Here is a 9626-nt window from a genome sequence, read left to right on the forward strand (position 1 = left end):
GAATTAATTCCCCTTCAATACTGACGGTCCCTGAGGGCCAACTAGCCCAACAGGTATCTCCAGTATGCGCCAGGGAACTGCGTTGCAGACAGGTGTTCTGAGGCCATGCCCCTTTTTACACCTCTCTGCGACACAGCTCTGTGGCGCTTACTGGAGGTACCTAGTGGGCTAGTTTGACCCTAGGGACCCTTAGGATTCAAGGGGACTTAATCTCTCAACTTAGAACGGCCACAGGGCGCGTTTACACAGTGGTGAAGGGAGGGGACTGGGCCTGAGGTGACATGTGCAAACACGCCCTGTGGCGCTTTTTAAGTTGGGGAAATAATTCCCTTTCAATCCTGAGGGACCCTGGGGGCCAACTAGACCGCTAGGTGCTTCCAGTAAGTGCCACTGCTCTGCGTTGCAGAGAGGTGGTGCAGGCCGTGCCCCTTTTTACACCTCTCTGCAATGCAGCTCTGTGGCGCTTACTGGAGGTACCTAGTGGGCTAATTGGACCCTAGGGACCCTCTGGATTCAAAAGAACTTAATCTCCCAACTAAAAACGGCCACAGGGCGTGTGTACACAGTGGTGAAGGGAGGGGACGGGGCCTGAGTTAACGTGTGCAATCACGCCGTGTGGCGCGTTTTAAGTTGGGGAAATAATTCACCTTCAATCCTGAGGGATCCTGGGGGCCAACTAGCCCACCAGGTGCTTCCAGTAAGCGCCACTGCACTGCGTTGCTGAGAGGTGATCTAGGCCGTGCCCCTTTTTACATCTCTCTGCAACGCAGCTCTGTGGCGCTTACTGGAGGTACCTAGTGGTCTAGTTGGACCCTAGGGACCTTCAGGATTCAAGGGGACTTAATCTCCCAACTAAAAACGGCCACAGGGCGTGTTTACACAGTGGGGAAGGGAGAGGACAGGGCCTGAGGTGACATGTGCAAACACGCCCTGTGGCGCGTTTTAAGAGGTAGTTTCAATCCCCTTGCCCTATTATATACCAGGCGTTACAACAAACAAATGATGGACGGAATGCTGACAATGCATACATTCTCCCCCAGTCAAGAGATCTGGGTTAAATCCATCGTTCTTTTGCCCACTACACCACCCCAGTTTAGACATGGCCATATGCAAATCAGTCTTGACCCTGTGCATCATGGGAACAGTCCAGCCCGAACTGCCAAGCCATGTCTTCCCTGGACCGGAATCAAGCATCCTAGGACCGGTTTCTGGCTATCAGCCGTCATCAGCCAGGATAGCTTGACTCCAGTGGCGTAGTGAGCACGGGTCCCACCTCTGGGAATACCCATCCTACTTAGGGCGAAAAGCGTTACAACAAACAAATGATGGACGGAATGCTGACAATGCATACATTCTCCCCCAGTCAAGAGATCTGGGTTAAATCCATCGTTCTTTTGCCCACTACACCACCCCAGTTTAGACATGGCCATATGCAAATCATAACGATGGATTTAACCCAGATCTCTTGACTGGGGGAGAATGTCTGCATTGTCAGCATTCCGTCCATCATTTGTTTGTTGTAACGCTTTTCGCCCTAAGTGGGATGGGTATTCCCAGACGTGGGACCCGTGCTCACTACGCCACTGGAGTCAAGCTATCCTGGTTGATGACGGCTGATAGCCAGAAACCGGTCCTAGGATGCTTGATTCCGGTCCAGGGAAGACATGGCTTGGCAGTTCGGGCTGGACTGTTCCCATGAGGCACAGGGTCAAGACTGATTTGCATATGGCCATGTCTAAACTGGGGTGGCGTAGTGGGCAAAAGAACGATGGATTTAACCCAGATCTCTTGACTGGGGGAGAATGTCTGCATTGTCAGCATTCCGTCCAACATTTGTTTGTTGTAACGCTTTTCGCCCTAAGTGGGATGGGTATTCCCAGACGTGGGACCAGTGCTCACTACGCCACTGGAGTCAAGCTATCCTGGCTGATGACGGCTGATAGCCAGAAACCGGTCCTAGGATGCTTGATTCCGGTCCAGGGAAGACATGGCTTGGCAGTTCGGGATGGACTGTTCCCATGAGGCACAGGGTCAAGACTGATTTGCATATGGCCATGCCTAAACTGGGGTGGCGTAGTGGGCAAAAGAACGATGGATTTAACCCAGATCTCTTGACTGGGGGAGAATGTCTGCATTGTCAGCATTCCGTCCATCATTTGTTTGTTGTAACACTATTATATACTAGGGGCTTACAGAGGAGGTCATGCAAATCACAGGGGGACCCCAACGCATAGTGTTCCCTAGTGTATGTAGTTGTTTTCACTGTATGCGGAGTGTCTTTTAACATAGCACTGGTTCTACGACTGGTTAGTCAGACTCAATTACCTCCAGTATCCGGCTGAAAAAGTTGAGGGTACCGGATGATTTTGCAACAAGGCTTCTTTCTGCTCTTCTGTTTGTTCTTTCTGCACGTTATCCTTCTTCCTGCACTTTTCTTCGTCTTTGAGGACTTCTGTTGCTTCTTTCTGCATTATTTTTTCATTCTGTGCGTTTTTTCTTCTTTCTTCACATGTCCTATCTTTGTAGGCATAGTTAGAAATTAGCATTTAAAAAACCTTTGCAATTCACTGAAAAAACCATAGGTTTCAGGCACGTTATAGTTAGGAATTAGCATTTAAAAAACCTTAGAAATTCACTGAAAAAACCATAGGTTTCAGGGGCGTTATAGTTAGCTGGACTTTTCACTCGTACAAAACCATTGAAATTCCCCCGTTCTAGTTAGTTCAGCTAACTATAACTCGCGCGCCCGCAATGCACTGCTGATGACGTCACATATTACATCACTCATGACATGGTCAGTGACATCACTCATGACATCACTGATGACATCTCAAATGACATCACTTATGACATCACTGATAATATCATCCTTGTGATAGAGTGGCAGACCTCCTCTCACCCTAATATAACCTTTGATACACACATTCAAAAATAGAAACTAACATTTTCAAAACAATGGACATACCAATACCAGTTACAACAACCTTTTCAGTAATTCTAAGATCCACATACACATCCACTCATTCACCAACAGTCCTCTACAGTCACTCATACATGTACTCACTCATCATATGTACTCGTACACCTATACATCCTGTTACACAACGCCACTCATCCATAGAGTTACTCACACACATAGTCACTCATGCTAATAAAGAATCAAACATCCATTTACTTGCATATACAGTTATACACACACCACCACACTTCTACAGAAACGTACACATACTTAGTCTTTTAAACAATCACTTATAGAAACACATACTTATTCATACAGGAACTCTTCCAATCTCTCACTCTCACATATACTCACTTATATACACCAATAGTCACATATACTAGTTTAAAACATATGTAGTTACTCATAAAGACACTATTGAGACAGTCATTCACTCACTAACACACCCATGCACACACTCATTCACCCATACAGTCCTGCACACATGCTGTCTTCAACACATACAAACAGTGAGTCACTCATTCATGCACCTATGCACTACGTAATACCCCCCACTGAACCATACAGACACTCAGACACTCATACTGATACTCAAAAAACCAACTAATAACCTATATAGACGCTCATGTAGCTACTCATCAACCCATGCAGCCACTTATACACAAAGTGAGAGACTGATACAGATATTTACATATTTAAACATTACTCACTAAGCCATGTATTCACTAAGATACACTTAATCAGTCAGTTATACAATCAATTTTTCAAAAACAAATAATCCATTTAGACACTTATATACCCATTTATTCTTCCATCGGCCTTGAGATATACATATATAAAACATATTTAATTTTCAGAAAAACACACATTGACTGGATGATGTCATCAGTGATGTAATTTGAGATGTCAGCAGTGATGTCATCAGTGATGTCACTGACCATGTCATGAGTGATGTAATATGTGACATCATCAGCAGTGCATTGCGGATGCGCGAGTTATAGTTAGCTGTACTAACTATAACGGGGGAATTTCAATGGTTTTGTACGAGTGAAAAGTCCAGCTAACTATAACGCCCCTGAAACCTATGGTTTTTTCAGTGAATTTCTAAGGTTTTTTAAATGCTAATTCCTAACTATAACGTGCCTGAAACCTATGGTTTTTTCAGTGCAGAGATATATATCAAACCAACCTTCCCACCTTCAACAAAGAAAAGGGAGCACGTACACGGGGATCCACATAATGGCTGATTTATTGAGGTAAGGTCACTCTGGACCCGGCACAAACAAAGAACTGAGACACGTTTCGGCTGCGCACAGCCTTTCTCAATCAGTAAATCACCATGTTATTGACAGCTTTAAAAACCCTTCCAATCAAGGACATAGAAATGGTACTTCCCCCGCTCGCTATTCAAACTTTTACAAGTAGAACTAAACAAACATCTGTCTTTTTCCATTTTACCGTGCGCGCAGTACCTGTCAGGAAATGTGCAGACATTTATACACTTCTCATGCCCCAGTGACATTGAGGCCTAATGTGTTTACTATTAACGCTGCACGTAAATTGAAATGTTGTAAGTCTGCAAATATTCAACACCTAATTGGTACATTTAAAAATACTATAAGCGGAGAAATGTCTCTTTACATCAATTATGTTTGGAGTTTTACACAACATGCAAATACATTTAAAATGTTTAAAAATTCAATACAGAAGATTGACTCTATCACATCGTATGGCGTTATCTTGTGGCGCGATTTACGTTCTCTTCCATTGTGGGCTGCAATATGTCTCTCAAATGAGTGATGACATTATGTAAATATCCCGCCATAAATGTCGCTGTTTAACAGAACAAATGTTCGAAACTCGGGAATTGCAGCCACATAGTCATGAGCATTGTTATATAGAGCATAGTCATCCCGAAAGAAGCAAATTGTGACTCCTCATAAATGTCGGGCCCAGAGACACAATCCCTACAAGAAATAAAGCCACAAATCCTCACTGGAAAGAAACGAATGTTGTGCGGTGCCCAGCACCAGGTCCTTCTCGGTATTCTGAGTGAGGCAGACAACTCATCGCGGAAGGCACAGACTTCCTCCACTGCCTGCTCCACAAATAAAAGAACAGGCTCGACACAGCACGGAATCCTTTTTCCACAATCCTTTATTCAAGCATGGCTTTCCATGGACACGTTTCGGCCTGTGACCGGCCTTTTTCACACATACAACACCAAAAGCATTGTCCATTTACATAGTGACATATAGTGCATAAACATAGTAGAAATACTGCCTGTGTTACTACCCTCTACAAATTGTCTTCATAACTCCATTGTCACCTTTTTGATGACCATTACATTTATAGCAGTGCAATCAGTCCAGAATTGCAAGTCGTTGTTTAAAATACTGAGGACCTTTAGTAGAATACTAGACGACAAGTGTTTGGGTTTCCAAAGTTAAACTTCAACAAATACAAAATGACGGGGTGATACACTTATAAACATGCTAAATCACCAATTATAACAGAACAAATGCTATGCATTATAAAATCTTACTGTCTAAAATTCAGTATGAAGTGCAAAGTTTTTCAAATCATATGATCTATTCAAAATCATAATCCTAAGTATTGAATACAGTAAAAAAAATACATCCTGTGTAACACAGACCCAAAATGGGTTATTACCACATGCACCATTAACATAAAACATAAAGATGCCAACCGACATTTCTGTAGTTTAAGAACCATTGTCCCAAGCTGTGACGCCATGCCCCTTGTACAATTGGATATGAACAATCAATCACTGGACCGACCTTGATGCAATTAGATCAGTCATAAATCGAATAAAAATGTTTAAAGCGCTTAGATTGAATTATTACTCAACAGTAGAAGGGAACAAGAGAATGGATTGAAAATACATATATAGTTCTAATGTCAGGATTTGAGCCACCTCAATCACTTATCTCAGTTGCCACCCCTAATAGTTTTAAGCACAGGAGTCAATAACGCATGGCTCAGTTACCGTTCTTACTGCATGGGTGCCCTCGAAGTACAAAATCCTCATGGTGTGCAAGCACATCCATATTAACTATTTGTTGCAACAATTGCAGTGGCATTCTCCTTTTCTCGCAACCATCCGGCAGCCATGTCGCTCAGAACAAGTTGAAGTTATGGATTCTGTCTATGCAGCTTACATGCTGCAAGCCCCTCTCCCAACTGCCTGGAATTACTTGTTTTTAAAGATTGCGTGCAGACTCGGGTGTCCTCTGACACTTTCAGCACATCACAGCTTGGGGGGCTCCGCAGGGAGTAATTGTATAGAGACTCCCCTAACACTGATGGCCATGGTGCTCCTGACCGAGGGGAGTGTTGATATCCAATGTCAGCCAAACTCGGAACATCATTCCTCCACTGCCTGCTCCAGAAATAAAAGAACAAGCTCGACACAGCACAGGATCCTTTTTCACAAGCCTTTATTTAAGCATGGCTTTCCATAGACGCGTTTCGGCCATGTGGTCGGCCTTTTTCACACATACATACTGCACCCACACATACGGCACCCACCATTTATATAGTGATGTATAGTGCATAAACATAGTAGAAACACTGCCTGTGTTACTATCCTCTACAAATTGTCTGTAAAACTCCATTGTTACATTTTGGACGACCATTACATTTATAGCATTGCAATCAGTCCAAAATTGCAAGTAGATGTTTAAAATACCGAAGACCTTTAGTAGAATACTGAACAACAAGTGTTGGATCTCCAAAGTTGAACTTCAACAAATACAAAATGACTGGGCGGTACACTTACAAAAATGCTAAATCACCAATTACAGCAGAACAAATGGCATACATTATAACATCGTGCTGTCAAAATACAGTATGAAGTGCAAAGGTTTTCAAATACATTATCTATTCAAAATCGTGATTAAAGTATTGAATACAGTGAAAAAGTTAAATCATGTGTAACTCAGACCCAGAATAGGTCATTGCACCCATGATATAAAACTTAAAGATCTCAATTGAAATTTCTGTAGATTAAGAACCGTTGTCCGAAGCTGTGACGCCATGCCGCTTGTACAATTGGATTTAAACCATCAAATCACTGGACCTAAATGCAATTAAATCAGTCATAAAACTAAACATATTTTGAAATATTATTCGATAGTTGAAAGGAACAGGAGAATGGATTAAAAAAAAATATATGTGTGTATATATATATATATATATATATATATTCACTAAAAACAACATAGGTTTCAGGGACGTTATAGTTAGTTGAACATTTGACTCCTATAAAACAAGAGAAATTCGCCTGTTATAGTTAGAGCTAACTATAACTCGCGCGCCCGCAATGCACTGCTGATGATGTCACATATTACATCACTCATGACATGGTCAGTGACATCACTGATGACATCTCAAATGACATCACTGATGACATCACTCATGACATCATCCAGTGAATGTGTGTTTCTATAAAATGTAAATATGTTTTATATATATATATGCCAAGGTGTATTGAAAAATGAATGCATTTACAAGTGCCTAAAGGAATTATTTTGTATGTATGTGACTGACTGTATAAGTGAGTGATTAAACGTGTCTAACTGAATGCATGGGTTAGTGACTAAACTGTGGAAAAATCTGTATTAGTCTCTCCATTGGTGTGTAAGCAACTGCATGGGTTGCTGAATACCTACATGAGTGTCTATATAGGTTATTGATTTATTGTCTGAGTATCTGAATGGGTCCCTGAGTGTCTGTGTTTGTATGAGTCTGTGCATAGATGTCTGAGTGGGTGATTCATTGATTGTATGGGTTAAAATGTGCATCTGGAAAGGGCTGTATGGGTGGGTTAGTGTGTCTATGGGTGTGTTGGTGAGTGAATAAATGTCTCAGTGGTATATCTGTGACTAACTACATATGTTTTAAGCCACTATATGTGAGTGTTGGAGTATATAAATGAGTATACGTGAGACTAAGTTATTTCAAGAGTGGGTGTATAAATAAGTGTCAGCTTCTATCAGTGATTGTATAAGACAGTAAATATGTGTTAGTATCTGTATAAATAAGTGATGTGGTAGGTCTAAAAATAACGAAGTTGGTGTGTATAACTGTATACATGATTAAATGGGTATGTGATTCATTCTTTGCATTACTGACTATGCATGTGAGTAACTCTATGGATGAGTGGCAGCGTGTGACTGCATGTATAGATGTATAAGTGCATATTATAGTCCTCTATTGATGAGTAACTACATGTATAAGTGACTGGATGTGTGTGTAGACCTAGGAAATAGTGAGTGCTATGCAGTATATGGCATTCTTCTGTGTATGGTTTCAAAAATAGTAGTCAGCATTTTAGAATGGGTGTATCAAAGTTTATATTAGAGCATCAGTATGTGCATCAGATTGTCACGTGGATGATGTCATGAGTGATGTCATCAGCGATGTCATTTGAGATGTCATCAGTGATGTCATCAGTGATGTCACTGACCATGTCATGAGTGATGTACTATGTGACATCATCAGCAGTGCATTGCGGGCACACGAGTTATAGTTAGCTCAACTAACTATAACAGGCGAATTTCTCTGGTTTTATATGAGTCAAATGTTCAACTAACTATAACGTCCCTGAAACCTTTGATTTTTTTGTGAATTTCTAAAGTTTTTTAAATGCTAATTTCTAACTATACCGTCTGTAAAACCTATGTTTTTTTCAGTGAATTTCGAAGGTTTTTTAAATGTTAATTTCATATTTTAATGTTCATAAAACCTATATTTTTTCTATTATATTTTTTAATTTTTTGGAACTCTTTTATACTTCTTGTTTTTAACTTTAAAAATCATGTAATGTATTATATCTTCCCAAATAAAAGTATATATTTTTTTGGGGGGTGGAGAAAACTGCACTCCCATACCGGTAGCGGACCAAGCTCCATCACCACACGAATCCTATCCGCCATATTGCTAAACTCGTAAATGATGCGCATTTCGTATCCGACGAGTTCATGGCACCGCGTCCCGTGTAACATCATATACGCATGAAGTCACCCCAGGTACTACTTTGGTATCCGATGGGTATGCAGTTCCAAGCCATGTGTTACATCATGTATGTATGGGGTCACGCCGGGTACGCCATTCACTTTTTTTTTGTCTCAAAAGTATATCTAATTAACTTTAAACAGTATATGAGAGCACGCGAAAATCTAAATTATTTTAAACATTTATATATTTCTAACTGTAATAAACTTATATTAAGATAAATAGATTTTGTCAAAATCGCGTCGGGTGCGGCCTCCTTGCGCGCTCGGTGCGCGATTGCCATGTGACCTTAAAAAAAAGCATTTGATTGGTTCATAACATTTCCCATTGTAACAGTTGTACGACCCCACCCATTTTACTCATTCTCTCTACAGCGTTTCATGAGAGACACCTCTTCGGCTTAGAAAGCTTTTTTGAAAAGCGTTTTCCTGTATACACATATCTTATACTACAAACAACATGCAACGATCATCTTGATAAATATTCATGCTCTGCATATTAGCCTTCCACGTGTGATTGCCATGCATCTCGAACGTTCCATCAAAAACAAATATGTGTTACATGATGCCCCTGGTGTGTGTGTCTGCACATTATTGTGCTTCCTTTCGGCCTGGGTATTGCTGGCTCT

The sequence above is a fragment of the Triturus cristatus genome, chromosome 4_2, assembly GCF_964204655.1.
Source record: "Triturus cristatus chromosome 4_2, aTriCri1.1, whole genome shotgun sequence".
In the NCBI taxonomy this organism is placed as follows: Eukaryota; Metazoa; Chordata; class Amphibia; order Caudata; family Salamandridae; genus Triturus; species Triturus cristatus.